Here is a 13,910-nt window from a genome sequence, read left to right on the forward strand (position 1 = left end):
CACTGTCAGAGGGTCAGTACAGAGGGAGTGCCGCACTGTCAGAGGGTCAGTGCTGAGGGAGTGCAGCACTGTCAGATGGTCAGTACTGAGGGAGTGCCGCACTGTCAGAGGGTCAGTACTCAAGGAGTGCCGCACTGTCAGAGGTTAAGTACTGAAGGAGCGCTGCACTGTCAGAGGGTCAGTACTGAGGGAGTGCTGCACTGTCAGAGGGTCAGTGCTGAGGGTGTGCCGCACTGTCAGAGGGTCAGTACTGAGGGAGTGCCGCACTGTCAGAGGGTCAGTACTGAGGGAGTGCCGCACTGTCAGAGGGTCAGTACTGAGGGAGTGCTGCACTGTCAGAGGCTCAGTATTGAGGGAGAGCTGCACTGTCAGAGGGTCAGTACTGAGGGAGTGCTGCACTGTCAGAGGGTCAGGACTGAGGGAGTACTGCACTTTCAGAGGGTCAGAACTGAGGGAGTGCCGCACTGTCAGAGGGTCAGTGCTGAAGGAGTGCCGCACTGTCAGAGGGTCAGTACTGAGGGAGTGCCGCACTGTCAGAGGGTCAGTACTGAGGGAGTGCAGCACTGTCAGAGTGTCAGTACTGAGGGAGTGCCTCACTGTCAGAGGTTAAGTACTGAAGGAGTGCCGCACTGTCAGAGGGTCAGTACTGAGGGAGTGCTGCACTGTCAGAGGGTCAGTGCTGAGTTGTGCTGCACTGTCAGGGGGTCAGTACTGAGGGAGTGCAGCGCTGTCAGAGGGTCAGTACTGAGGGAGAGCTGCACTGTCAGATGGTCAGTACTGAGGGAGAGCTGCACTGTCAGAGGGTCAGTACTGAGGGAGTGCTGCACTGTCAGAGGGTCACTACTAAGGGAGAGCTGCACATTCAGAGGGTCAGTACTGAGGGAGTGCCGCACTGTAAGATGGTCAGTACTGAGGGAGTGCTGCACTGTCAGAGGGTCAGTATAGAGGGAGTGCCGCACTATCAGAGGGTATGTACTGAAGGAGTGCTGCACTGTCAAAGGGTCAGTACTGAGGGAGTGCTGCACTGTCAGAGGGTCAGGACTGAGAGAGTGCTGCACTTTCAGAGGGTCAGTACTGAGGGAGTGCCGCACTGTCAGAGGGTCAGTGCTGAGGGAGTGCAGCACTGTCAGAGGGTCAGTGCTGAGTTGTGCTGCACTGTCAGGGGGTCAGTACTGAGGGAGTGCAGCGCTGTCAGAGGGTCAGTACTGAGGGAGAGCTGCACTGTCAGAGGGTCAGTACTGAGGGAGAGCTGCGCTGTCAGAGGGTCAGTACTGAGGGAGTGCTGCACTGTCAGAGGGTCACTAATAAGGGAGAGCTGCACTGTCAGAGGGTCAGTACTGAGGGAGTTCCGCACTGTCAGAGGGTCAGTACTGAGGGAGTGCTGCACTGTCAGAGGGTCAGTATTGAGGGAGTGCCGCCCTGTCAGAGGGTATGTACTGAAGGAGCGCTGCACTGTCAGAGGGTCAGTACTGAGGGAGTGCTGCACTCTCAGAGGGTCAGTACTGAGGGAGAGCTGCACTGTCAGAGGTTCAGTACTGAGGGAGTGCCGCACTGTCAGAGGGTCAGTACTGAAGGAGTGCTGCACTGTCAGAGGGTCAGTACTGAGGGAGTGCTGCACTGTCAGAGGGTCAGTACTGAGGGAGTGCTGCACTGTCAGAGGGTATGTACTGAAGGAGCGCTGCACTGTCAGAGGGTCAGTACTGAGGGAGTGCTGCACTGTCGGAGGGTCAGTAATGAGGGAGTGCTGCACTGTCAGAGGGTCAGTACTGAGGGAGTGCTGCACGGTCAGAGGGTCAGCACTGAGGGAGAGCTGCACTGTCTGAGGTTCAGTACTGAGGGAGTGCCGCACTGTCAGAGGGTCAGTACTGAGGGAGTGCCGCACTGTCAGAGGGTCAGTATTGAAGGAGAGCTGCACTGTCAGAGGGTCAGTACTGAGGGAGTGCTTCACTGTCAGAGGGTCAGGACTGAGAGAGTGCTGCACTTTCAGAGGGTCAGAACTGAGGGAGTGCTGCACTGTCAGAGGGTCAGTATTGAAGGAGAGCTGCACTGTCAGAGGGTCAGTACTGAGGGAGTGCTTCACTGTCAGAGGGTCAGGACTGAGAGAGTGCTGCACTTTCAGAGGGTCAGAACTGAGGGAGTGCTGCACTATCAGAGGGTCAGAACAGAGGGAGTGCTTCACTGTCAGAGGGTCAGGACTGAGAGAGTGCTGCACTTTCAGAGGGTCAGTACTGTGGGAGTGCTGCACGGTCAGAGGGTCAGTGCTGAGGGAGTGCAGCACTGTCAGAGGGTCAGTACTGAGGGAGTGCCGCACTGTCAGAGGGTCAGTACTGAGGGAGTGCTGCACTGTCAGAGGGTCAGTACTGAGGGAGTGCCGCACTGTCAGAGGTTAAGTACTGAAGGAGTGCCGCACTGTCAGAGGGTCAGTACTGAGGGAGTGCCGCACTGTCAGAGGGTCAGTACTGAAGGAGTGCCGCACTGTCAGAGGGTCAGTACTGAGGGAGAGCCGCACTGTCAGAGGTTAAGTACTGAAGGAGTGCCGCACTGTCAGAGGGTCAGTACTGAGGGAGTGCCGCACTGTCAGAGGGTCAGTACTGAGGGAGTGCTGCACTGTCAGAGGGTCAGTGCTGAGTTGTGCTGCACTGTCAGGGGGTCAGTACTGAGGGAGTGCCGCACTGTCAGAGGGTCAGTACTGAGGGAGTGCTGCACTGTCAGAGGGTCAGGACTGAGAGAGTGCTGCACTGTCAGAGGGTCAGTACTGAGAGAGTGCTGCACTGTCAGAGGATCAGTACTGAGTGAGTGCCGCACTGTCAGAGGGTCAGTACTGAGGGAGTGCCGCACTGTCAGATGGTCAGTACTGAGGGAGTGCCGCACTGTCAGAGGGTCAGTTCTGAGGGAGTGCAGCACTGTCAGAGGTTAAGTACTGAAGGAGCGCTGCACTGTCAGAGGGTCAGTGCTGAGGGAGTGCTGCACTGTCAGAGGGTCAGTGCTGAGGGAGTGCCGCATTGTCAGAGGGTAAGTACTGAAGGAGCGCTGCACTGTCAGAGGGTCAGTACTGAGAGAGTGCTGCACTGTCAGAGGGTCAGTACTGAGGGAGGGCTGCACTGTCAGAGGGTCAGTATTGAGGGAGAGCTGCACTGTCAGAGGGTCAGTACTGAGGGGGTGCTGCACTGTCAGAGGGTCAGTACTGAGGGACTGCTGCACTGTCAGAGGGTCAGGACTGAGAGAGTGCTGCACTTTCAGAGGGTCAGTGCTGAGGGAGTGCAGCACTGTCAGAGGGTCAGTACTGAGGGAGTGCCGCACTGTCAGAGGGTCAGTACTGAGGGAGTGCCGCACTGTCAGAGGTTAAGTACTGAAGGAGTGCTGCACTGTCAGAGGGTCAGTACTGAGGGAGTGCAGCGCTGTCAGTGGGTCAGTACTGAGGGAGAGCTGCACTGTCAGAGGGTCAGTACTGAGGGAGAGCTGCACTGTCAGAGGGTCAGTACTGAGGGAGCGTCGCACTGTCAGAGGGTCAGTATTGAGGGAGTGCCGCGCTGTCAGAGGGTCAGTACTGAGGGGGTGCCGCACTATCAGAGGGTATGTACTGAAGGAGCGCTGCACTGTCAGAGGGTCAGTACTGAGGGAGTGCTGCACTGTCAGAGGGTCAGTACTGAGGGAGTGCTGCACTGTCAGAGGGTCAGTACTGAGGGAGAGCTGCACTGTCAGAGGGTCAGTACTGAGGGAGAGCTGCACTGTCAGAGGGTCAGTACTGAGGGAGTGCCGCACTGTCAGAGGGTCAGTACTGAGGGAGTGCCGCACTGTCAGAGGGTCAGTACTGAGGGAGAGCTGCACTGTCAGAGGATCAGTACTGAGGGAGTGCTGCACTGTCAGAGGATAAGTGCTGAGGGTGTGCTTCACTGTGAGTGGGTCAGTACAGAGGGAGTGCTGCACTGTCAGAGGGTCAGTACTGAGGGAGTGCCGCACTGTCAGAGGGTCAGTACTGAGGGAGTGCTGCACTCTCAGAGGGTCAGTACTGAGGGAGAGCTGACCTGTCAGAGGTTCAGTACTGAGGGAGTGCCGCACTGTCAGAGGGTCAGTACTGAAGGAGTGCTGCACTGTCAGAGGGTCAGTACTGAGGGAGTGCTGCACTGTCAGAGGGTCAGTACTGAGGGAGTGCTGCACTGTCAGAGGGTATGTACTGAAGGAGCGCTGCACTGTCAGAGGGTCAGTACTGAGGGAGTGCTGCACTGTCGGAGGGTCAGTACTGAGGGAGTGCTGCACTGTCAGAGGGTCAGTACTGAGGGAGTGCTGCACGGTCAGAGGGTCAGCACTGAGGGAGAGCTGCACTGTCTGAGGTTCAGTACTGAGGGAGTGCCGCACTGTCAGAGGGTCAGTACTGAGGGAGTGCCGCACTGTCAGAGGGTCAGTATTGAAGGAGAGCTGCACTGTCAGAGGGTCAGTACTGAGGGAGTGCTTCACTGTCAGAGGGTCAGGACTGAGAGAGTGCTGCACTTTCAGAGGGTCAGAACTGAGGGAGTGCTGCACTGTCAGAGGGTCAGTATTGAAGGAGAGCTGCACTGTCAGAGGGTCAGTACTGAGGGAGTGCTTCACTGTCAGAGGGTCAGGACTGAGAGAGTGCTGCACTTTCAGAGGGTCAGAACTGAGGGAGTGCTGCACTATCAGAGGGTCAGAACAGAGGGAGTGCTTCACTGTCAGAGGGTCAGGACTGAGAGAGTGCTGCACTTTCAGAGGGTCAGTACTGTGGGAGTGCTGCACGGTCAGAGGGTCAGTGCTGAGGGAGTGCAGCACTGTCAGAGGGTCAGTACTGAGGGAGTGCCGCACTGTCAGAGGGTCAGTACTGAGGGAGTGCTGCACTGTCAGAGGGTCAGTACTGAGGGAGTGCCGCACTGTCAGAGGTTAAGTACTGAAGGAGTGCCGCACTGTCAGAGGGTCAGTACTGAGGGAGTGCCGCACTGTCAGAGGGTCAGTACTGAAGGAGTGCCGCACTGTCAGAGGGTCAGTACTGAGGGAGAGCCGCACTGTCAGAGGTTAAGTACTGAAGGAGTGCCGCACTGTCAGAGGGTCAGTACTGAGGGAGTGCCGCACTGTCAGAGGGTCAGTACTGAGGGAGTGCTGCACTGTCAGAGGGTCAGTGCTGAGTTGTGCTGCACTGTCAGGGGGTCAGTACTGAGGGAGTGCCGCACTGTCAGAGGGTCAGTACTGAGGGAGTGCTGCACTGTCAGAGGGTCAGGACTGAGAGAGTGCTGCACTGTCAGAGGGTCATACTGAGGGAGTGCTGCACTGTCAGAGGGTCAGTACTGAGTGAGTGCCGCACTGTCAGAGGGTCAGTACTGAGGGAGTGCCGCACTGTCAGATGGTCAGTACTGAGAGAGTGCTGCACTGTCAGAGGGTCAGTACTGAGGGAGTGCCGCACTGTCAGAGGGTCAGTACTGAGGGAGTGCCGCACTGTCAGATGGTCAGTACTGAGGGAGTGCCGCACTGTCAGAGGGTCAGTTCTGAGGGAGTGCAGCACTGTCAGAGGGTCAGTACTGAGTGAGTGCCGCACTGTCAGAGGGTCAGTACTGAGGGAGTGCCGCACTGTCAGATGGTCAGTACTGAGGGAGTGCCGCACTGTCAGAGGGTCAGTTCTGAGGGAGTGCAGCACTGTCATAGGTTAAGTACTGAAGGAGCGCTGCACTGTCAGAGGGTCAGTGCTGAGGGAGTGCTGCACTGTCAGAGGGTCAGTGCTGAGGGAGTGCCGCATTGTCAGAGGGTAAGTACTGAAGGAGCGCTGCACTGTCAGAGGGTCAGTACTGAGAGAGTGCTGCACTGTCAGAGGGTCAGTACTGAGGGAGGGCTGCACTGTCAGAGGGTCAGTATTGAGGGAGAGCTGCACTGTCAGAGGGTCAGTACTGAGGGGGTGCTGCACTGTCAGAGGGTCAGTACTGAGGGACTGCTGCACTGTCAGAGGGTCAGGACTGAGAGAGTGCTGCACTTTCAGAGGGTCAGAACTGAGGGAGTGCCGCACTGTCAGAGGGTCAGTGCTGAGGGAGTGCAGCACTGTCAGAGGGTCAGTACTGAGGGAGTGCCGCACTGTCAGAGGGTCAGTACTGAGGGAGTGCCGCACTGTCAGAGGTTAAGTACTGAAGGAGTGCTGCACTGTCAGAGGGTCAGTACTGAGGGAGTGCAGCGCTGTCAGTGGGTCAGTACTGAGGGAGAGCTGCACTGTCAGAGGGTCAGTACTGAGGGAGAGCTGCACTGTCAGAGGGTCAGTACTGAGGGAGCGTCGCACTGTCAGAGGGTCAGTATTGAGGGAGTGCCGCGCTGTCAGAGGGTCAGTACTGAGGGGGTGCCGCACTATCAGAGGGTATGTACTGAAGGAGCGCTGCACTGTCAGAGGGTCAGTACTGAGGGAGTGCTGCACTGTCAGAGGGTCAGTACTGAGGGAGTGCTGCACTGTCAGAGGGTCAGTACTGAGGGAGAGCTGCACTGTCAGAGGGTCAGTACTGAGGGAGAGCTGCACTGTCAGAGGGTCAGTACTGAGGGAGTGCCGCACTGTCAGAGGGTCAGTACTGAGGGAGTGCCGCACTGTCAGAGGGTCAGTACTGAGGGAGAGCTGCACTGTCAGAGGATCAGTACTGAGGGAGTGCTGCACTGTCAGAGGATAAGTGCTGAGGGTGTGCTTCACTGTGAGTGGGTCAGTACAGAGGGAGTGCTGCACTGTCAGAGGGTCAGTACTGAGGGAGTGCCGCACTGTCAGAGGGTCAGTACTGAGAGAGTGCCGCACTGTCAGAGGCTCAGTACTGAGGGAGAGCTGCACTGTCAGAGGGTCAGTACTGAGGGAGAGCTGCACTGTCAGAGGGTCAGTACTGAGGGAGTGCCACACTGTCAGAGGGTCAGTACTGAGGGAGTGCCACACTGTCAGAAGGTCAGTACTGAGGGAGTGCTGCACTGTCAGAGGGTCAGTACTGAGGGAGTGCCGCGCTGTGTCAGAGGGTCAGTGCTGAGGGAGTCCCGCACTGTCAGAGGGTCAGTACTGAGGGAGTTCCGCGCTGTGTCAGAGGGTCAGTGCTGAGGGAGTCCCGCACTGTCAGAGGGTCAGTACTGAGGGAGCGTCGCACTGTCAGAGGGTCAGTATTGAGGGAGTGCCGCACTATCAGAGGGTATGTACTGAAGGAGCGCTGCACTGTCAGAGGGTCAGTACTGTGGGAGTGCTGCACTGTCAGAGGGTCAGTACTGAGGGAGTGCTGCACTGTCAGAGGGTCAGTACTGAGGGAGAGCTGCACTGTCAGAGGGTCAGTACTGAGGGAGAGCTGCACTGTCAGAGGGTCAGTACTGAGGGAGTGCAGCACTGTCAGAGGGTCAGTACTGAGGGAGAGCCGCACTGTCAGAGGGTCAGTACTGAGGGAGAGCTGCACTGTCAGAGGATCAGTACTGAGGGAGTGCTGCACTGTCAGAGGATAAGTGCTGAGGGTGTGCTTCACTGTGATTGGGTCAGTACAGATGGAGTGCTGCACTGTCAAAGGTTCAGTACTGAGGGAGTGCCGCACTGTCAGAGGGTCAGTACTGAGAGAGTGCCGCACTGTCAGAGGCTCAGTACTGAGGGAGAGCTGCACTGTCAGAGGGTCAGTACTGAGGGAGAGCTGCACTGTCAGAGGGTCAGTACTGAGGGAGTGCCACACTGTCAGAGGGTCAGTACTGAGGGAGTGCTGCACTGTCAGAGGGTCAGTACTGAGGGAGTGCCGCGCTGTGTCAGAGGGTCAGTGCTGAGGGAGTCCCGCACTGTCAGAGGGTCAGTACTGAGGGAGTTCCGCGCTGTGTCAGAGGGTCAGTGCTGAGGGAGTCCCGCACTGTCAGAGGGTCAGTACTGAGGGAGTGCTGCACTGTCAGAGGGGCAGTGCTGAGGGAGGGCTGCACTGTTAGAGGGTCAGTACTGAGAGAGTGCTGCACTGTCAGAGGGTCAGTACTGAGGGAGTGCCGCACTGTCTGAGGGTCAGTACTGAGGGAGTGCTGCACTGTCAGAGGGTCAGGGCTGAGAGAGTGCTGCACTGTCAGAGGTTCAGTACTGAGGGAGTGCTGCACTGTCAGAGGGTCAGTACAGAGGGAGTGCAGCACTGTCACATGGTCAGTACTGAGGGAGTGCCGCACTGTCAGAGGTTATGTACTGAAGGAGTGCTGCACTGTCAGAGGGTCAGTACTGAGGGACTCCTGCACTGTCAGAGGGTCAGTACTGAGGGAGTGCTGCACTGTCAGAGGGTCAGTACTGAGGGAGTGCTGCACTGTCAGAGGGTCAGTGCAGAGGTAGTGCCGCATTGTCAGAGGGTAAGTACTGAAGGAGCGCTGCAATGTCAGAGGGTCAGTACTGAGGGAGTGCTGCACTGTCAGAGGGTCAGTACTGAGGGAGTGCTGCTCTGTCAGGGGGTCAGTACTGAGGGAGTGCAGCGCTGTCAGAGGGTCAGTACTGAGGGAGAGCTGCACTGTCAGAGGGTCAATACTGAGGGAGTGCTGCACTGTCAGAGGGACAGTACTGAGGGAGAGCTGCACTGTCAGATGGTCAGTACTGAGGGAGTGCCGCACTGTCAGCGGGTCAGTACTGAGGGAGTGCTGCACTGTCAGAGGGTCAGTACTGAGGGAGTGCCGCACTGTCAGAGGGTCAGTACTGAGGGAGTGCCGCACTGTCAGAGTGTCAGTACTGAGGGAGTGCTGCACTGTCAGAGGGTCAGTGCTGAGGGAGTGCGGCACTGTCAGAGGGTCAGTACTGAGGGAGTGCGGCACCCTGAGAGGGTCAGTACTGAGGGAGTGCTGCACCGTCAGAGGGTCAGTATTGAGGGAGAGCTGCACTGTCAGAGGGTCAGTACTGAGGGAGTGCGGCACCCTGAGAGGGTCAGTACTGAGGGGGTGCTGCACTGTCAGAGGGTCAGTACTGAGGGGGTGCTGCACTGTCAGAGGGTCAGTACTGAGGGAGTGTCGCACTGTCAGAGGGTCAGTACTGAGGGAGTGCCGCATTGTCAGAGGGTCAGTGCTGAGGGAGTGCGGCACTGTCAGAGGGTCAGTACTGAGGGAGTGCGGCACCCTGAGAGGGTCAGTACTGAGGGAGTGCTGCACCGTCAGAGGGTCAGTATTGAGGGAGAGCTGCACTGTCAGAGGGTCAGTACTGAGGGAGCGCTGCACTGTCAGAGGGTCAGTACTGAGGGAGTGCGGCACCCTGAGAGGGTCAGTACTGAGGGAGTGCTGCACCGTCAGAGGGTCAGTACTGAGGGAGAGCTGCACTGTCAGATGGTCAGTACTGAGGGAGAGCTGCACTGTCAGAGGGTCAGTACTGAGGGAGCGCTGCACTGTCAGAGGGTCAGTACTGAGGGAGTGCGGCACCCTGAGAGGGTCAGTACTGAGGGAGTGCTGCACCGTCAGAGGGTCAGTATTGAGGGAGAGCTGCACTGTCAGAGGGTCAGTACTGAGGGGGTGCTGCACTGTCAGAGGGTCAGTACTGAGGGAGTGCTGCACTGTCAGAGGGTCAGGACTGAGAGAGTGCTGCACTTTCAGAGGGTCAGAACTGAGGGAGTGCCGCACTGTCAGAGGGTCAGTGCTGAGGGAGTGCAGCACTGTCAGAGGGTCAGTACTGAGGGAGTGCTGCACTGTCAGAGGGTCAGTATTGAGGGAGTGCCGCACTATCAGAGGGTATGTACTGAAGGAGCGCTGCACTGTCAGAGGTTCAGTACTGAGGGAGTGCTGCACTGTCAGAGGGTCAGTACTGAGGGAGAGCTGCACTGTCAGAGGGTCAGTACTGAGGGAGAGCAGCACTGTCAGAGGATCAGTACTGAGGGAGTGCCGCACTGTCAGAGGGTCAGTACAGAGGGAGTGCTTCACTGTCAGAGGGTCATGACTGAGAGAGTGCTGCACTTTCAGAGGGTCAGGAATGTGGGAGTGCTGCACTGTCAGAGGGTCAGTGCTGAGGGAGTGCAGCACTGTCAGAGGGTCAGTACTGAGGGAGTGCCGCACTGTCAGAGGGTCAGTACTGAGGGAGTGCCGCACTGTCAGAGGTTAAGTACTGAAGGAGTGCCGCACTGTCAGAGGGTCAGTACTGAGGGAGAGCTGCACTGTCAGAGGGTCAGTGCTGAGTTGTGCTGCACTGTCAGGGGGTCAGTACTGAGGGAGTGCTGCACTGTCAGAGGGTCAGTACTGAGGGAGTGCCGCGCTGTGTCAGAGGGTCAGTGCTGAGGGAGTCCCGCACTGTCAGAGGGTCAGTACTGAGGGAGTGCTGCACTGTCAGACGGGCAGTGCTGAGGGAGGGCTGCACTGTTAGAGGGTCAGTACTGAGAGAGTGCTGCACTGTCAGAGGGTCAGTACTGAAGGAGTGCCGCACTGTCTGAGGGTCAGTACTGAGCGAGTGCTGCACTGTCAGAGGGTCAGGGCTGAGAGAGTGCTGCACTGTCAGAGGTTCAGTACTGAGGGAGTGCTGCACTGTCAGAGGGTCAGTACAGAGGGAGTGCCGCACTGTCAGAGGGTCAGTGCTGAGGGAGTGCAGCACTGTCACATGGTCAGTACTGAGGGAGTGCCGCACTGTCAGAGGGTCAGTACTGAGGGAGTGCCGCACTGTCAGAGGTTATGTACTGAAAGAGCGCTGCACTGTCCGAGGGTCATTACTGAGGGAGTGCTGCACTGTCAGAGGGTCAGTACTGAGGGAGTGCTGCACTGTCAGAGGGTCAGTACTGAGGGAGTGCTGCACTGTCAGAGGGTCAGTGCAGAGGGAGTGCCGCATTGTCAGAGGGTAAGTACTGAAGGAGAGCTGCAATGTCAGAGGGTCAGTACTGAGGGAGTGCTGCACTGTCAGAGGGTCAGTACTGAGGGAGCGCTGCACTGTCAGAGGGTCAGTACTGAGGGAGTGCTGCACTGTCAGGGGGTCAGTACTGAGGGAGTGCAGCGCTGTCAGAGGGTCAGTACTGAGGGAGAGCTGCACTGTCAGAGGGTCAGTACTGAGGGAGTGCTGCACTGTCAGAGGGTCAGTACTGAGGGAGAGCTGCACTGTCAGATGGTCAGGACTGAGGTTGAGCTGCACTGTCAGAGGGTCAGTACTGAGGGAGTGCTGCACTGTCAGAGGGTCAGTACTGAGGGAGTGCCGCACTGTCAGAGGGTCAGTACTGAGGGAGTGCCGCACTGTCAGAGGGTCAGTACTGAGGGAGAGCTGCACTGTCAGAGGGTCAGTAATTAGGGAGAGTTGCACTGTCAGAGGGTCAGTACTGAGGGAGTGCCGCACTATCAGAGGGTCAGTACTGAGGGAGTGCCACACTGTCAGAGGGTCTGTACTGAGGGAGAGCTGCACTGTCAGAGGATCAGTACTGAGGGAGTGCTGCACTGTCAGAGGATCAGTGCTGAGGGAGTGCTGCACTGTCAGAGGGTCAGTAGAAAGGGAGTGCCGCACTATCAGAGGGTCAGTACTGAGAGAGTGCTGCACTGTCAGAGGGTCAGTACTGAGGGAGTGCTGCACTGTCAGAGGGTCAGTACTGAGGGAGTGCCGTACTGTCAGAGGGTCAGTAATGAGGGAGTGCTGCACTGTCAGAGGGTCAGTACTGAGGGAGAGCTGCACTGTCAGAGGGTCAGTACTGAGGGGGAGCTGCACTGTCAGAGGGTCAGTACTGAGGGAGTGCTGCACTGTCAGAAGGTCAGTACTGAGGGAGTGCTGCACTGTCAGAGGGTCAGTACTGAGGGAGTGCTGCACTTTCTGAGGGGCAGTGCTGAGGGAGGGCTGCACTGTCAGAGGGTCAGTACTGAGGGAGTGATGCACTGTCAGAGAGTCAGGACTGAGAGAGTGCTGCACTGTCAGAGGGTCAGTACTGAGGGAGTGCCGCACTGTCAGAGGGTCAGTACTGAGGGTGTCCTGCACTGTCAGAGGGTCAGGACTGAGAGAGTGCTGCACTGTCAGAGGGTCAGTACTGAGGGAGTGCTGCACTGTCAGAGGGTCCGGACTGAGAGTGTGCCGCACTGTCAGAGGGTCAGTACAGAGGGAGTGCCGCACTGTCAGAGGGTCAGTGCTGAGGGAGTGCAGCACTGTCAGATGGTCAGTACTGAGGGAGTGCCGCACTGTCAGAGGGTCAGTACTGAGGGAGTGCCGCACTGTCAGAGGGTCAGAACTGAGGAAGTGCTGCACTGTCAGAGGGTCAGTGCTCAGGGACTGCCGCATTGTCAGAGGGTAAGTACTGAAGGAGCGCTGCACTGTCAGAGGGTCAGTACTGAGGGAGTGCTGCACTGTCAGAGGGTCAGTGCTCAGGGACTGCCGCATTGTCAGAGGGTAAGTACTGAAGGAGCGCTGCACTGTCAGAGGGTCAGTACTGAGGGAGTGCTGCACTGTCAGAGAGTCAGTACTGAGGGAGCGCTGCACTGTCAGAGGGTCAGTACTGAGGGAGTGCCGCACTGTTAGAGGGTCAGTACTGAGGTAGTGCTGCACTGTCAGAGGGTCAGTATTGAGGGAGAGCTGCACTGTCAGAGGGTCAGTACTGTGGGAGTGCTGCACTGTCAGAGGGTCAGTACAGAGGGAGTGCTTCACTGTCAGAGGGTCAGGACTGAGAGAGTGCTGCACTTTCAGAGGGTCAGTACTGTGGGAGTGCTGCACTGTCAGAGGGTCAGTACTGAGGGAGTGCTGCACTGTCAGAGGGTCAGTACTGTGGGAGTGCTGCACTGTCAGAGGGTCAGTACTGAGGGAGTGCTGCACTATCAGAGGGTCAGGACTGAGAGAGTGCTGCACTGTCAGAGGGTCAGTACAGAGGGAGTGCCGCACTGTCAGAGGGTCAGTACTGAGGGAGTGCCGCACTGTCAGAGGTTAAGTACTGAAGGAGCGCTGCACTGTCAGAGGGTCAGTACTGAGGGAGTGCTGCACTGTCAGAGGGTCAGTGCTGAGGGAGTGCCGCATTGTCAGAGGGTAAGTACTGAAGGAGCGCTGCACTGTCAGAGGGTCAGTACTGAGAGAGTGCTGCACTGTCAGAGGTTCAGTACTGAGGGAGCGCTGTACTGTCAGAGGGTCAGTACTGAGGGAGTGCGGCACACTGAGAGGGTCAGTACTGAGGGAGTGCTGCACCGTCAGAGGGTCAGTACTGAGGGAGTGCCGCACTGTCAGAGGGTCAGTACTGAGTGGGTGCTGCACTGTCAGAGGGTCCGTACTGAGGGAGTGCTGCACTGTCAGAGGGTCAGGACTGAGAGAGTGCTGCACTTTCAGAGGGTCAGAACTGAGGGAGTGCCGCACTGTCAGAGGGTCAGTGCTGAGGGAGTGCAGCACTGTCAGAGGGTCAGTACTGAGGGAGTGCCGCACTGTCAGAGGGTCAGTACTGAGGGAGTGTCGCACTGTCAGAGGTTAAGTACCAAAGGAGTGCCGCACTGTCAGAGGGTCAGTACTGAGGGAGTGCTGCACTGTCAGAGGGTCAGTGCTGAGTTGTGCAGCACTGTCAGGGGGTCAGTACTGAGGGAGTGCAGCGCTCTCAGTGGGTCAGTACTGAGGGTGTGATGCACTGTCAGAGGGTCAGTACTGAGGGAGAGCTGCACTGTCAGAGGGTCAGTACTGAGGGAGAGCTGCACTATCAGAGGGTCAGTTCTGAGGGAGTGCTGCACTGTCAGAGGGCCAGTACTGAGGGAGAGCTGCACTGTCAGAGGGTCAGTACAGAGGGAGTGCCGCACTGTCAGAGGGTCAGTACTGAGGGAGTGCTGCACTGTCAGAGGGTCAGTATTGAGGGAGTGCCGCACTATCAGAGGGTATGTACTGAAGGAGCGCTGCACTGTCAGAGGTTCAGTACTGAGGGAGTGCTGCACTGTCAGAGGGTCAGTACTGAGGGAGTGCTGCACTGTCAGAGGGTCAGTACTGAGGGAGAGCTGCACTGTCAGAGGGTCAGTACTGAGGGAGAGCCGCACTGTCAGAGGGTCAGTACTGAGAGAGTGCTGCACTGTCAGAGGGT

Source organism: Scyliorhinus torazame, chromosome 4, assembly GCF_047496885.1.
Source record: "Scyliorhinus torazame isolate Kashiwa2021f chromosome 4, sScyTor2.1, whole genome shotgun sequence".
Lineage (NCBI taxonomy): Eukaryota > Metazoa > Chordata > Chondrichthyes > Carcharhiniformes > Scyliorhinidae > Scyliorhinus > Scyliorhinus torazame.